The sequence below is a fragment of the Macaca nemestrina genome, chromosome 11 (assembly GCF_043159975.1).
Source record: "Macaca nemestrina isolate mMacNem1 chromosome 11, mMacNem.hap1, whole genome shotgun sequence".
NCBI lineage: Eukaryota > Metazoa > Chordata > Mammalia > Primates > Cercopithecidae > Macaca > Macaca nemestrina.
The window spans coordinates 1110076-1126627 of NC_092135.1; the positions used below are offsets into that span (position 1 = coordinate 1110076).

The window sequence follows — 16552 nt, forward strand, 5'->3', positions numbered from 1 at the left end:
TCCAGTGATAAGGGAAAGTCTTCAAAGTAGTCAGATAAAAAAGAAATATTAGGGACAAAGGAACAGATATAAGGATGACAGCAAATTTCTCATTAAAAACAATGTAATGAGAAGACAATAGAACAACATCTTTAAAGTGCTGAAAGAAAATACTCTTTACCTAGAGAAAATATCTTTCACTTAATGAAATAGAGACCTTCCTCCCCCTAACACACAAAAATGGAAAGAACTGATGAGCCTCAGACCTGCGTTACAAGAAATGTGAAGGGAGGTCCTTTAGGTAGATGGAAAGTAACACCAGATGGAAATGTGTGTCTACACAAAGGGATGAAAAGCAATAGAAATGTTATTTAAAAGAGAGAATCAACTTTTTAAAACAAAATAACAGTGCATTGGGGATTTGTAAAATATGGACAGGTAAGCCGTGTGACACTAGCACAAATGCAAGAGACAAAACACAGTATATTGTTATAAAGGTCATAGACAGGGCAAGTATTCCTAACCCAAGAGTCTGAAATCCAAAATGCTCCAAAAAAATCCGGAACTTTTGGAATGCTGTCATGATGCTCAAAGGAAATGCTCATTGAAGAATTTTTGATTTCAAATTTTCAGGCTAAGGATGCTCAACCAGGAAGTCTAATATTTCAAAATATTCAAAAATCTGAAAAAACCTGAAATCTGAAACACTTCTGGTCTCAAGATTTTGGATAAGGGATACCCAACCTGTGTTGCAGTTGAGGTGATATAATATCACTTTAGTGCATAGACTGTGAAAAGAGGTATAGTGTAAGCCCTAACACAACCACCGAAATAACACAATAGTTGTAGCTGATAATCCAATAAAAGAAATAATGTGAAAATGTAAGAAATCCTTAATTAATCAAAAATGCCAAAAAAGAAACAGAAAACAAGTGACTGATTGGATTAAGATAAAACAAATGACAAGATACTAGCTTTAAACCCAACCAGATCAATAATTAGATTAAATGAAACAAACCTAAACTATAGCCCAATTAAAGATTCAAGATTGTTTCAATTGGATTAAAAAGCACGCAGCAACCACACAAGTGTGCACACATGCACAGGCAACATTGGATCAGAGGTGAAAGAATGGAATACATTTCACACCAGTGTTATTCAGGAGTCACCATCTTGATACCAAGTCAAGTGGATTTCAGAGCAAGAATGTTACCATGGACAGAGAAGGTCATGTTATAATGACGAAGGGGTCAAACAGTCACCACATAACTATCCTAAACATTTATCAAACGGATAACACAGCTTCAAAAATACATGCAGCAAAAACTCAGAAACCTGCAAGCGGTAATGGTTAAATCAAAAAATATAGTTAGACAATTCAACACTCTTCTCTAAATAATTGTTGAAAATAAGTACACAGGGCCGGGTGCAGTGGCTCACCTCTGTAATCCCAGCGCTTTGGGAGACCAAGGCGGCCATTTTGCTTAAGCCCGGGAGTTCAAGACTGGCCTGGGCAACATGGTGAGACATTGTCTCTAAAAAAAAAAAAAATTTCCTGGGCCTGGTGGCACATTCCTATAGTTTCAGCTATTCGGGAGGTTGAGGTGGGATAATTACTTGAGCCCAGGAGTTCGAGCTTATGGAGCTATGATTGCACCACTGCACTCCAGCCTGGGCGACAGACAGAGAAAACAGGTAGATGGAAAATCGGTAAGAATACAGAAACAAAACTGGAAACCAAATGTGATCTAACTGACATTTATAGAACCCTCCTGTGTTTAGCAGAATGCACATTTTTTTCAAGTGCACATGACACATTTACCAATATAAAGTATTCTCTGGGCCACAGAATAAGTTTGAGTAAATGTGAAAGGATTTCTGTCATAGTGAGCATGTTCTCTGACCAAAATGGAATTAAATTAGGAATCAGCAATAGAAAGATATCTGAAAAATCCCCAAGCGTTTGGAAATTAAATAATGCACATCTAAATAACTCATGGGTCAAAACAAATCAAAAGGAAGATCAGAAAGCATTTTAAACTGAATGAAAATGGAAAGACATTGTAAAGCTGTAGTAACAAAACACTAAACATAGATAAATAGATCAACGGAATAGGGTAGAAAATCAAGAGATGAACGTATGTGTGAACAACTGATTTTGATGAAGGCATGAAGGAAGGAGAGTGGAGATAGTCCCTATAAACAATGGTCATGAAGATGTAAGAAAATAGTCCAAAAATTTCAGCAGACACGTCACCAAAGAGGATATACAAATGGCTCTTACACACATGGAAAGTGCTCAACGTCATTGGTCGTTAGAGAAATGCAAGTTAAACTCACAGTGTCATATAACGCATTGGAGTGCTGAAAATCAGAAGGAAGTGGGAGTGAGCAGGGCAGAGCTGAGCTGCAGGGCAGAGCTGAGCTCCGGGGCAGGCTGAGGACAGGCAGCTCCATACTGGAGTGGCAGTTGGAGTGTCCCACACTGGGCCGAGGTGGCTGTGCCTTTACATTCTCGTATGGGTGAAGTGTTTCTCTGATCTCATTTACTGCATCCTAGCATATTTATTCTGGTTTCCCTCCCAGATCATAGAGGGCGTAAGGGTAGGGATTGTGACTTAGGCTCCATCAGGGGGGCCCGTATTTCCAAGGAACAGAACTGAGGATTCATAACATTTTATTTTATTTTGTTTTGTAGCTGAAATACCTGAAGTTGGAAAACACCACAAGAAAGCCATGGTAAGTGGTAAAAGCTTAAAATATCTCACTCTCATTTTTGGAATAAAGTGCCTTATTATAGAACTTAGTTAGTGAATTTCTTTTTCACCTTTTGTTGTCTTTAGCCACAAATCTCCAGGGAGAATCTTTAAATAATGGACATAATCGAAGTAAAAATGTTCTAAGCCTCTGTCAGTCCGAATGGTGAAAAGCGTGCAGATACAGCCTGAGAGATGATTGACAGATGGATGGAGGCTGAGGGGGCCCCAGGGAGCCCAGGAAGGCACCTTAGTGGGCACTGATCTTGCATGGGGTTGAGAAGCCTTCTGGAATGCGGGGTGGGGAAGCTGAAGGAGGCTGGGATTTGGAATCAGGTCTGAGTCCCAGGCCCCTCTTACAAGCTGGAGACTTGGGGCAGGCCAGCTCACCTCTCTGTAGTGCCTGTGGGGCTTTCAGCAGGTTAGGAGGAAGCCGCAGAACTGGGCCAGGGACTGGCGACTTGCTGTCTCCCTCACTGTCTCACTCTCTCTCTCTCCCCGTCTCACTCCCACTCACTCCATCTCCCACTTTCTCTCATTCTCTCGCCGTCTCACTCTGTGTTCTCTTTCTCACTCATTCTCTTCTCTCTCCCTCACTCTCCCTCTGCCTCTCTCTCTCCAGCCGTCTTGTGCACACATTGACAAATGGCGCCGAGTGCTCGCTGATACCCTGCAGCCCATATTGGCAGCTGCCACACTGCTCCCTCAGGGAGGCCTTAGGCTCATGGCTTGCATCCTGTTCCTGAGTGAAATATCTTATCCTGAGTCCCACAGATCTTGTCGTGAGTTTCCTCGAACTGTTGAAGTACAGATTAATAGGTAACCTGGCTGGGCACGGTGACTCACGCCTGTAATCCCAGCACTTTGGGAGGCCGAGGCAGGCGGATCACGAGGTCAGGAGTTCAAGACCAGCCTGGCCAATATGGTGAAACCCCGTCTCTACTAAAGATACAAAAATTAGCCGGGTGTGGTGGTGTGTGCCTGTAATCCTAGCTACTTGGGAGGTTGAGACAGGAGAATCACTTGAACCCAGGAGGAGGAGGTTGCAGTGAGCCAAGACCATGCCACTGCACTCCAGCCTGGGTGATAGAGCAAGACTCCATCTATAAAAAAAAAAATACGTAACCCACTGACACTGGAAAATACACTGATTTGTTTCTAAATCATGAAGCTTTGCTGCTTGTCTTGCATGTAGGGACTTTTAGCGTGTGTGTTGCTGTCTGTGGTCAGTGACCGAACCCCTGCATTGGAGCCTGCAGTGAAGAGGACAGCTCCAGCATGAGTCCTCCCCTCCCTTCTCCTCAGCTTCCCAGAAAATCCTTTCACTTGTGGCCGACTGTGGAGCATGCCTAACTCTGCTGATATGTCTTCCTCGGATGATCCTCACATTTGGTGTCCAGTAAACCTTCATCTATTTATTTCTGCCTCAGCAGCCTTAATTTTGGTTGACATTACCATGTTGCGGGCCCTGAAGCAGGAATTTGGGGTCTGGTGGCCCCACTGCCAGTGTGGATGAGGGGTATTCCTCTGGGAGAATTCTGAGCTCAGAGGGTCCTCCAGAGTAGTCGAGGGGCCAGAGGAGGTTTCTCTGAGTGGCCCGAGGGTACCTCCAAGGCCAAGAGGCAGATGCAAGTGAGGGAAAGGCCATGCTCCACCCAGGAGGTGCAGCTGGAGGGGCGCCCAGGGAGAAGGAAGAAGTGAAATAAGGCCGTGCTGGGAGAAGGTGAAGACGCTGTCTCATCATGTGTCGAAAGTGTGATTTCACTGTGGGGGCAACGGGAGCCCCTGAAGGAGTAATCTTGTTACTCCTTTAAATATGCACATGGTACAAAATTCAAAAGATGCAGAGGGTACGCTGAACAGTGAGTCTCTCCCACCCTGTTCGTCATCTGGGCCCCTTTCTAGGAGTGCTGCCGTGCCCTGTGTGTTCACGTGGAGCGATTCCACACGAACGCAAGCAAACCCACACACTCCGAGCCTGCAGCTTTGTGCTGCTCCCTTGCCGTTCCTTTGGATGCTCATGCCACAGTTGCCCATCCTTCTATTTGTGATGGGCATTTATGTGCTCCTAGACTTTTCGTGTGTGTGTGTGTGTGTGTGTGTAGCGTGTATTTTCATGTTATTAAGCATATGTTGCCACGATTACTCTTATAAGTCTTATGTGGGAAGACTAGATATGTCTGTGTGTGGGGCATGGCGGTGGCCAAGGGCTTGGTGTGAGCCTGGCTGGCCAGCCATTCTGGAGGACAGACCACCTCAGGAAGCTGGGTTGAGTGCTTGGTGTTCACCAGAGAGTGTTGCAGTCACCTGTTCACCACCCCTACCCACACCCCGCTACCCTGCCCCAGCCTGAGATCCTGCCTAGATCCTCAGCATGCAGCTGAAGATCTGGCTAAAGTTGATCCTTAATAAATCTGACAAATTAAGGACGACAGGAATAGCCGAATGAATAAATGTTGATAACCAATCAGAGAAGGCTTGAGCCAGGATTGCCGTAACAGAGAAAGCCCTGTCATGTTGCTCTCAGAAGACAATTATTTATCTAACTTTAAAAATCTTTAGCAGTAACTCTGGTCTTCTGTGGGCTAAGAGATCTAGGAAAACAGCCCACCAAATGTCTACATATGAACACAAGGAGGTACTGCCAAGGCGTTCTTTACCTCATTGTCAGTAATAGTGCAAACTCAGAAACAGTATGAGTATCCGTTGTTACGGTAATGGTTAAGATAAAATCATGGCACATCTGTGCTGTAGAATACTATGCAGTCATCATAAAAATGAGACTGTTCTATATGTCTACTCATGGAAACAACTTAAGACTTCTAAAAGCAGCTTTATTAAGATATAACTCACATACTATAAAATTTAACTATTTAGTCTGCGAGTTAACGGTTTTTAGTATAGCTATCACTGCAGCCGATTTTAAAACAATTTCATCACCCCAGAAAGAACTTTCAGCTCATCTTCCTATCTCCCCATATGCCTCCCCCAGTCCTAAGCAATCTCTAGTCTACTTTCTGTCTCTATAGATTTCCCTATTCTGGGCATTTCATCTAAATGCAATTATATAATATGTGGTGTTTGTGACTGCTTTTTTCACTTAGCATGTTTTCAAGTTTCTGGGCATTTTATCTAAATGCAATTATATAATATGTGGTGTTTGTGACTGTTTTTTTCACTTAGCATGTTTTCAAGTTTCATCCATGATGTAGCATGTATCAGTACTACATTGCTTTTTACGGAATGGTATGGCTATACCACATTTTGTTTATCAATTTGTCAATTGATGGATATTTGAGTTTTTCCTACCTTTTGTCTGTTATGAACAATGTTGCTATGAACGTTCACATACAAGTTTTTGTGTGGACATACGTTTTCATTTCTCCTGGGTATATGCCTAGGAGTAGGATTGCTGGGTCATATGGTAAATCTGTGTTTAATTGTTTAGGAAACTTCCACACTGCTTTCCAAAGTGGCTGCATCATTTTAAATTCCCACTAGCAGTGCATGAGGGTTCAAATTTCTTCACATCTCTGCCAACACTTGTTATTACTTGACTGTGTTATTATGGCCATCCTAGTGGGTATGCAGTAGGATTTCATTGTGATCTGTATTTGCAATGTCCTGATGACTAATGATGTCAAGCATCTTTTCATGTACTTATTGGTTATTTGTATAATGCTTCCTTTCAGTAATGTTCTAAGGGCATAAATTGCTCTTCAACTTAAACCAGTGAAATCATGGCTCCTTTTCAGAAGTAGTCTCAGATTTGTGTTTGATATTTGTTCTGACCCTAGGAGGGCTCCTCTCCAGCTGTCTTATTCACCAGTTCTCTCCTACAAGCCAGCCAGCCTACAGTCTAGGCTGTATATTCATTAAACCCATGAATCTCTTCCCAACTGCTTTCACCACAACCTCCACCATTCTGAAGAGTGCCCTTAAGCTTGAACTTCTGCACACTCTGTTATAAATGAAGTCAGTTCCTTGGGGAAGACACAGGAGTTATTTGCTTAAGACCTGCTTCTTCTCCAACTTCTTCCCTCCCCCCGGCCTCCAGGCAAAATCTCTGAGCCTAGCTCTGGAGCTGGGGGTAGGGACAATGACAAGCTTCTTTCCAAGGGATACCCCCACTCCAGGAACTGAATGCTTGGCAGGGTGGCGGGGTGGGGGCATCCTGGGGTCTTCTCCTGCTGTGGAACCATCACCTCCCAAGTTGGAAGAGTTGCTGTCAGGCTGCAGTACTTTCAGTGCACTGTGCCCAAGGTAGAGCCTCAATTCAAGAGAGGAAGCTGGGAGGAAGAGTAGAGGTTCCACTTTTCGACTGCATTCACCCAGTACTTAGCCTCAGCAACAGGTGGCGGGGGCAGGATGAGAAGTGCTGACATCCAGCTCCTTGCAGGAAGAAGGCTCTCTGACTGGAAGCAGAGGGGAGAGGGAGCCCTGTGTTGTTGGCTGAGGCAGTCTGGAGTGGTGTCTCCGCCTCACCTAACTAGGAGCAAGGAGGAAAGGTCCTGGCTCTAACACCATAGACTCTCCTGAGTGTATGCCTAGATATATGCCTTTCTCACCAATGTTTTATACGTTTTCTTGAATACATGTCTCTTCATTTGCTTTTTGCTACTGTGTTTGGCAGTCTTTACTGATTGTGTGTTTTAAACCAATTTTCACCATTTTTCCTGGGGACCAGCTCAGTGGAACCCCTCATGCTGGAAGTTGATCCTCCTGAGATGTCCTTTGATTCTCACTGGCCTCATCAGGGCCTGACCTGTGTCCCACATCCGTGCTGCTCTCTGGCATCAGGCAGTTTCCCAATAGTAGGGGAAAGAATGGGGGTGGGTGACCCTTCCTGAAACTCTGCTAAATGTGTGATTTATTTTTCCTTCTATAAAACTTTAGATAGTAAGGCAATCCAATTGTAATGATTAAGACCTCACAGATGACTCCCAGAGAATCCAGAGAAGGTAATGGTGTGCTCACGGAACATGGTGCTGGAATTAGAGGAGCTAGTCACAGATTCTAGAGGGATTCCAGCAGGAGAGTCTCACTGTATTGCATGTGAGTCACTCAAATGTGGCACATCATCCTGACTTCGGCATCATCCTAGCGTAACTGTCACGTTTCTATTTTAAAGCCAAAACAAACAAAGACCCTGCAGCGGTAATGCTATTCCTGAGTCAGAGAGAGAGAGCTGGATCCATGCATCACAAAGGCTTTCTGTGCTCAATGAAAACATTCAAATCTCTTATGAGATCCAGGAGGTCCCTCCTGCTTACCGAGGTTTGTTGGTGTTTTAGCTTCCATTTTCTTGGTTTTGATTTTGTGTTTCTCTCTGCAGAAGATTGTTTCATTACATTTACTTAGAGCTTTCCCTTGAGAAAATCTCATTCATTCAAAATAGCAGCTTCCATTTACTGAGTGTGTGCAATGTGCCAGGTGCTGGCCTTATTCATTCCCCCAAATAGTTATTCACGAATGAATAAATGCTCTTCTAGACACCGAGTGGTACAAGACTGCCATGGTTCCTAGCCTTGGAGTCTACTGGGGATGGCAGAGATTAAGCAAATATTTGCTTGAACAAAGTTGTCAAATCATAGCTTAAAGTGTAAAGGTGGACGTTAGATTACCTCTAAATTAGGGATTTCTTTTCAATGAGGATTACAGTAGGGAAAGCCAACAGGAGTAGGCAAAGCCAGTAAGAATTCTTTCAAAACACAAGGAAAAGAGAGACCGCTGCAATAGGAAAGTGAAAAAGGTAATGAATAACAATTCACAGAAATGGGAGTCCAAATGACTAAAAAAATCCATGAAAACATGTTCACAATGCAAGTTAAAATTAAAACAAGACAGTGCTTAAATGCAACAGAATAGCAACGATCAGACCAGGGACAGGCTCACATGTTGAGAAGGCTGTGGGCTAACGGAGTCCTGGGGTGTGGACTGCTGCAGCCACCCCAGAGGACTCGGCCCAGTGCAGTGTGTGGGTTGGCCTGGTACCAGCCGCCCAACTCCTAAGCATCTTGGAGGAACCTTGATCCAGACCCATCGGGAGATACTCACAGGGGATTGCCTGTCTGTCTGTTTATGATACAACAATGTGTGAGAACTTGGTGTCCATTACAGAGTGCTGGAAATAAAATAAGGTGGAAACAAACTGTGCAATAACACAAGGCAGCACTGAGAAGCAATAATCTAGCTGTAGCTAGAGCAACACGATACATCTTGAAAACTTACGGTCAAGTGAAAATGAAGAAGAAACAGAATGAGATTTAACGTCTGATGTAACTCACATAATTTATGGCATATGTATATCTACCAAACACCACTACATCTTTTACAAAGAGATGTGCATATTTAAGGACATGCATATTCAGTGTGTCAAATACGTTGGAGTTGGCTCCCGCGTGCATCTAGGAAATGAGGATGGGAATAAGCAATGAGGGAGTGAGCTATATATCTCTATCTCCGTATCATTTGTACTTATATCTATGTTGACGTCAATTGATCTATAAATTTTAATATAGAAGTAGACAAGGCATAGTCTGTATATTGTGGAATATAAACTCATCTCTGCACTCAATGTGCACAAACCACCAAAATAGAATCTTTGAAAACTACCCCCAAAATGGCACCAATAATGATGTAACTACAGTGGTGACGAGGGATCTGCAGGCTGTAAATTAATGTTGGCATCGTACCGGGCTCCTCTGGGGAAACATGTTGTGGTGCTGCTGAGGGCCGTGCACCGAGACACGCGCTTTTCTTTTTCTTGTTTTCACGCAAACTTGTTGATTGAAACCTGGAATCCTCTGGAATCAGAAGGGCCGGAGTTCACAAGGTGGAAGGAAAGGGAGGTGAAGCGAGGGACAAGATGGGAAAACAGTTTGACAGGGTGCTACTATGGGAGGATCTGCAACTCTTTTTACATTTTTTTAAAAAAAAAATAGAAAATGCGAAAATGTGAAAACTGCAAGGGAGGTCTCAACACAATTCTTTGCAGGTCAGCCTGGAGAGAGGACCCTGCCAGCTGCACACCCAGGGAGGACTGCTCAGGCAGCTCCACATGCTGCCAGCCTTGCGTGAAAGGTGAGCTTGCGATTTCCAGTTACAGAAGGTGCCACTTCATGTTGTGACCCCGGGTGGCCCCAGTCACCCAGTATCCTCCCTTGAGGCCCGTGCAGGCTCCACTCCCATCACTGGGCACTTCCTCTTGCCTCCACCTGGCGAGCTCCTCAAGTCCCTCAGTACTTGGCTGGAATATCATTCCCGGGACTGTAGGGCAGTGTTTTACTGTGGCCATGGCGACTATATGAATACACTGTGGGTGGTCACTTGCCCGGCTCTCCCACCAGACCTGACCTCATGGTGTGTGGGAACCCAGCCTTGCTCACCACCATGCCCCAGCCACAGGTAGAGTAGATGCCCCTAAATCTTTGTTGGATGAATGAAGGAGTGAATGAATGAATGAGTTAACTGAATCAGCAGCTTCAGGAAAGAGGAGGAGGTGAACGAGATGACCCCAGGGGACCTGCAGATGCCCCAACGACACCTCTCCCTGCTCCACGACCTGTTTTGGGACTACTGCAGATAGCGTAGACAGGATTTCTGACAGGTGCAGGTCTTCCCTCAGCTCCCATGCAGCCCCTCGTGGAAGCCTGCCTCTTTTTAATGGGAGGTGTGGATGGAAATGGCCATTCACTGAGCCTCTGGAAGACATCAGGGTGGAAACTGCTGTTCTGTACTAGCGGGACTAAGCCGAGTTTCTGAGGTAAAGTCTCCGTTTACCCTAGAGGTATCGGAGCTGGGAGCTCCGCTCAGATTTGATTCATTTGGGAGCTCATGTGATGTTCCCCGGTAGAAGGAGACCTCCTCACTGCTGCACTGTGGGGCCAGCCATCAGACCGAACGTGGGGCATGCTAGGGGGCTCACCTTCTGTCCTGCATCCAAAACTGTCAGCGCCTCCCAGGTTTGCTGCAGACCCTGGGCTTAACTGGAGCATCTCCTGGGATCTTTGTGCATGGAGGACACGGGGAGTGAGGGAGGTATTTCCTGCAGCCCAGGCGTCTCCTCACAGCACGAGTGCACCACCTCCCCAGCACTGCTTCCCCTGACGGGCACTGTGGGCAAAGGTGTGCAGGCCGCCCCACTGCCTGGCCCGCAGCTGGTCCCTGCTCAGCAAGATCCAATGTTCTCTCGTGAACTCTGGCCTCCCTCACACTCTTTTGCTCTCATTTTCCCGTTGCCTTTTTTCCCCGCCACATATTTAGTTTATGTCTCCTTGCACTGAATGCAGAAAGCTTTCTGGAACGAAGCAGCAACTAAATAGATAACTTGACCCCTGCCGGAATCAGTTCCCTCCTGTGGGTAAGGGGTCCTCCCACAGGGGTCACGGGGGAGATGGGGTGAGCGCTGCTGTGGCTTCTGCACATCTCTGCTGTTCAGGAAACGGCAGCTCCCACCATTTAGAGGGATCATAGGGAATGGCACAGGCTGCTGAGGGGGCATCGGGGGCAAGGCCTCTCACCCCTGCGCCTGGGGAGGCTCTCTCTGCCGCCTATGCTCCTCCTCCATGAGTGCCCCATGGGCTCGCCAAGGAGCATTTTCTCTAGTCTCAGGAGCTGCTCCTGCCTGTGGAGGGCGGTGCAGACTGAAGGACGGCCTGAATTCCTCAGTGGGCAAGAGAAAACACTTCGCACACTGGCTCCGGCGTTCACACGCTCACGCACACGCACACGCACACGCTCACGCACACGCACATGCTCACGCACACGCTCACTCACACGCACACACACACGCTCACGCACACGCACACTCACCCACACTAACGCTCAAGAAATCAGCCAGTCATTGCCAACCCCCGTGAAAGCCCCCCGCACACGTGCAGATCAGGCCACACAGAGATTCGAGATTTCTCCAGACACGCTGAGATCTGGGCTGTGGTGAAGGGAAGGCCACAGAAGACAAGAGGAAGAGGGAAACTCCTGCTGCGCTTTTCACCGAGCCCATCGGTGCAGGAGGGTGCTATGTGAGGCCTGCTGGCTCCCCGAGCTGCTGGGAGGCCCCGGACTTTCCTCCCATACCTCATGTGGCTCCCACGAGGTCTGCACGCTGTGAGTGCCTTGTGGGTGCTGCCTGATCACACTCATGGGCTGCCCCTTCGGCCTCGCCAGTGTCTGAGCCACAGGTCCCTTCCCTCGGAACCCATTTTCCCCTGCCTCTGTGGTCCTATCCACTTCTGCCCCTGCTGTGTCCCTCCCAAATTCTGGCTGGGCCCTGGACATCCACCAGGGCCGTGGTGACAGCCCCAGCCTGCTCTGGCCCTAGAAACCTGTGGGGCATGCTGGTCCTGCTGGCCAGCACTCTCAGTCTCTCCACAGCAGTTCAGACCCAGGTAATCAGCGTCATGTGATGTATTTGTTTACTGCCTGTCCCCAAGGCTGTGCTCTGGGAAGCTGCAGCCTGACTGTTCTGTGGCCCAGGAGGCTTCACAGTTCAGGGTTTGGACTCTGGGGCCAAACCTCATCCCTGCCATCCATGAGGGCCATGCTCAATTCTGAGCGTCTAGCTTCCGGTGCCCTCATCCTGACCCCGGGCAGGTGGCAGCTGGTGTGGCAGGCTTGTGACACGTCAGGTTGTCCACAACGTCCTGCTCTCCCAGAGCTCAGCCACAGGTCGGGCTGTCCACAACATCCTGCTCTCCCAGTAGCTCCGGCTGAGGTGCCCTCAGTTTCTAGCCACCCTTTGCCTCTCAACATCTAACTCCCTGGGCCAAAGGACAATCTCGACCCCTTGGCGTGGCCCCATGAGGCCAGGAACCCAGCCCTTCTGTCCTTCAGGGCAACTGGAGCTCACAGCTGCTGCCCTTCATGGTTTCACTGCAGGCAGCCCCACGGTGCTGGTGAGTGTTGGGGCTGGAAAGGCTCTTAATCTTTTCATAAATAAAACACAGGCCCATGGGTACAGCACACAGGTAGACATATAACACAACTGTCCTATTCAAATGCAATGTGCGGGCGATCAGGAAAACCATGTCTGAAAGGGTTCCTGGAGTGGGGTGTGATGGACACAAGGTGAGCTGCACCTTGGCTAGGGAGATGTGCTGGCTTAGCCTTCAGGGTTCAGCTCAGAGACTACCCCACTGGGAGGTGAGGCTGAGCCAGGCTGGTCCTGCACAGGTGCTGCTCGCGGCCTCACCCTGTCTGCTGCAGGAGCACTGGCAGTGCCTGCCTGTCATGCTGCTTCTTGGAGGGCTGGCTCCCCAGTGCAGGGGCAAGGCTGTGGGCACCCCAGTTGCCCCTGTGACAACCAATCGACCTTCACTGCAGCGGGAAGCTGGCCAGGGTCACCCCCAGGAAGGCCCTGGGGGTCGAGCCTTGGACCCCTCCCCTGTCCTGGCACCAGCTTTCTTCCTCTCAACATACCTGGGGCCCTCCCTCACATGGGGAGGCCAAGTGGCCCAGTGGCTGTGGCCAGGCCCTGCAACTGGGCAGTGTACCCGGACCCAGACACAGTTGCTGCTTTTACAGACCGTGCTCCTGGTCTGACTTCCCTGGAGCAGCATTGGGAGGGTGGTGGGTGTCCCCATGCTGCGTGGACAGTGGCAGGCAGACGGTGATCCCGGCCCTGCCACACTCCCTGCTCTCACCCACACCCCGCCCGATCTGTTGGAGGGTGACCAAACAAGGCCTCACTCTGGGCGGTTTCTTGGGCACCTCCAGGTGACAGGCACTCATGCATCGTCTCATGTTATCCTGGGACACCTTTCCATCCGGAGAGCAGGGCTCTGCTCAACCACCTGTGGGACAGGGGTCCCCGAGGCCTCTCGAGGGGTGCAGCTGTGATTTCCCAAGCCCCCTGACGCTTGGCACCTTCCTTCTAAGGAGCATGGAGTCCATTTGGAGAGGAAGGGAAATGAAACAGAACAAAAAGGTGTGTGAGCAGATGCTGGTTCAGAAGTGGGGGCTGGATCACAGCGGTCATCTTTCCAGAGGACATGGAAGAATTCAGCCTGTTCTGAGACCTCCAAGGGCTCCTCCTTGCCGTGAGACAGACCCCCAGCCTCCATGTGGCCTGCTGGCATCAGCTCTGGCCCTCGCGTCCTGGGCACGCAGTGCTTGTCCATTGAAGTGGCCTGGAGGCTGGGATGCCACGTTCTTTAGCACCTCCTCTGCTCACCCTGCTTACTTCCCTGCTTGGAGCATTCTCTTTCTCCAGGGAAACTCCTGCTGATCATTCAAAACCCCAGCCCAGGTGTCTGTTCCTCCTGGAAGTTACCTGGTCTCACAGGCTGAGTTTCATGGCCTTTTCTCTGCTCTTACTGTCCCCAAGAACTATCCATTTGGCTCTTTGGCATCTCCATGAAAAGGCAACTCCAACTCTATAATCCATGACTGCACTCCCGGCTCCCCCTAGTCCCATGCTTCTTTAATCTTTAATTTCCCCCTTCTCAGTTTGTGACAACTGCATCTTCCCAGTTGTTTGGGCCAAAAGTTTTGGAGTTATCCTCGAGGCCTATTTTTCTCTCACATTCATGTATGGTCTATCAGCAAATCCAAAAGTTTTACCTTTAAAATATGACCAGAATGTGACCACTTCTGCTCACCTCCTCAGGCGCTACTTAGACCCATGCCTCCTCCGTCTCTCACCTAGACTGGGGCGCCAGCCTCTTCAACGACAGCGGTCCCAGCATCCACTGCTCCTAGTTCTCCTCTACTATCCTCCACCTACATCCACCATCTCCAAAAACTGTACCATGCTGTGCATGATATAAAGGAGAAACACCACCAAACAATTTAAGTAAAATGACAGGCACTTTGATAAGCAAATGCCAAGAGTAGTTCCACCGGACGACACCGTGAGCCGGACGACACCAGGAGGTCAGGGGCTGGGTGAATGTGCTGTGGCCACAGATGGAGGCCCATGGTGAAGGGAATTTTTTTACATGGTGTGGCAGTCCTGGAACATTCACTGTGTCTTGGCACTAGACACACACGACTCAGTCTGTATGCAAAGCAGAGTTAGATGTGGGTGGTGGTGCCAGAGGGCAGGTCCTGCCTGTGCCTGCTGAGTATTGGAGGGTCTGGGGTGTGGAAAGTCTTCGTGGGGTGTGGCTTTCCTGCACACGACCTTCAACACCACCCCTGGTCCACCAGCAAAAGGCAGAAATGCTCCCAATCTCTGTGACAACCAAAACAGGCCCCTGCAAATTCCCACCTCTCCCCTCAAGGGGCATGACTATCCCCACAAGGCAGCAGCACATTCCAGGAGACCCCAAAACACTAGAGAAACAAATCTGAGGCCCAGCACGGCATCCCCGTGCCCTCCAGACTCCATCCACGGTCTCCTGCTTGTCCCTGATTTGCTAAGCACTCCCTACCCGAAGGTCCTGCATCTGCTGTTCCCTCTGACCATGCTCTCTCCCCAACACCCACCCAAATCCCTCTCACAGGGGTCTGTGCAGATTTGCTTTCTCCACTGAAGACAGCCTCTCTCTTCTATTGAAAATATCTGGGTGTGTGACACCACCCTTCCCCAGTACCCCTTGCCTCCTTCCCTGCTTTAATCGCTCGTTAGCAGGTGTCACCTTTGGCCAGCTACATGTTGTCTTTGTTTATTTGTTTATTCTCTGTCTCATCTCACTACAACATAAGCTCCATTTGTCTATTGACAGAATAGAATTAGGTATACAGTGGGTGCTCAATATATACCTGTGGAAGAGATCAGCTCACAGAATGGCATGAATGAAGCCTTCTGTCTCATCTCCTGGTTGAAGTGAGTAAGATGAAGGCAGGGCAGGTGGCCCTGTCATGCCCCTGTGCCCAGTGCAGACCTGGCCCCCCAGACAACTGTGGCCTCAGTGATGGATGAGCTGAACTGAGTGTAAAGAAGGCTGGGGGCCGGCTGGGCAGCCTGCCCGTGAACAGGCTGAGATCTGGCTTCTGAGCTTTGGTTTTGTATGCAGAGGCTGACAGGTCTGCCCTGGGGCAGCTTAATAATTGCTGTTCATTTTCAGGAGTGTGACTCTTTGCATCTCTTTGCTTCTTTTCCCAGCCAGTTTTGAACGGTTTTACCTCAACAGCCAGTGTTGGGAAAGGACCGAGTATTGCTGTGACTTGTGGTGTTTTGTGTCCTTGGTGGGCTCTCTGGCCAGACTGATGCTGTCTGTTGTCATCTATGCAGGGTTTTTGGCACGGCAGTGTTGGCGGCTGCAGTTGCTCCCCAGAGCCTGACAGCAGACTTCAGAGGCCAGAGAAAAATCTACATAAGCACAAGGCCAGAGCCTCCTCCATATGCATGACTGGTGATCAGGAAGCCTTTCAATAATGCATTAGACCAGGACAGAAAACCAAAAAATGTACTCTGAAGTAGAAACAGACAAAGTATAAAGCGAGGCACTAGGAAACAGTGACTACGGAATAAATGTTAAGGAAGCACCTTATTGTGCCTTCTCCCCGTGTCTGGGCAGCACAAGGCTTCCTCTCGCACAGGGGCAGCTGCGTTCGTCCTGTGGTGGGCTGCTAAGTCAGAAATTCATAGTGTCCCAGCTCCCCACAAAGCAAAGGGCATCTGTTCTTGGCTGACATGTATGGAACCTAACTCTAGACAGGCCGAGGGTAAATGGCTTCCTCATTCCACTGGTGGGGGAGTCTTAGTTTGTTTTTGGCTGCTATAACGGAATACTATAAACTGGGTAATTCATAAATGAAAGAAGTTTATTGGGCTCATGGTTCTGGAGGTTGGGAAGTCCAAGAACACGGTACCAACATCCAGTAAGAACCTTCAGGCTGCATCATAACAGGATGGAAGGATGTTAACACAG

At 48.4% G+C, this 16552-nt stretch overlaps 1 long non-coding RNA gene across 4 annotated transcripts in view; it reads left to right on the plus strand.

Annotated features, from left to right (window-relative positions):
- The window catches only part of LOC105492400 (uncharacterized), a 245953-nt gene that overhangs the window by 73334 nt on the left and 156067 nt on the right, over positions 1 to 16552 (plus strand). For 2 of the 4 annotated variants that reach the window (XR_011609640.1, XR_011609639.1), the window contains one exon: positions 2678 to 2718. This is a non-coding gene — a long non-coding RNA (uncharacterized lncRNA). Of the gene's footprint in view, positions 1 to 2677; positions 2719 to 3930; positions 5927 to 9732; positions 13236 to 16552 lie in introns of those variants that run through there. The other 2 variants (XR_011609641.1, XR_011609642.1) reach the window with 2 other exon arrangements.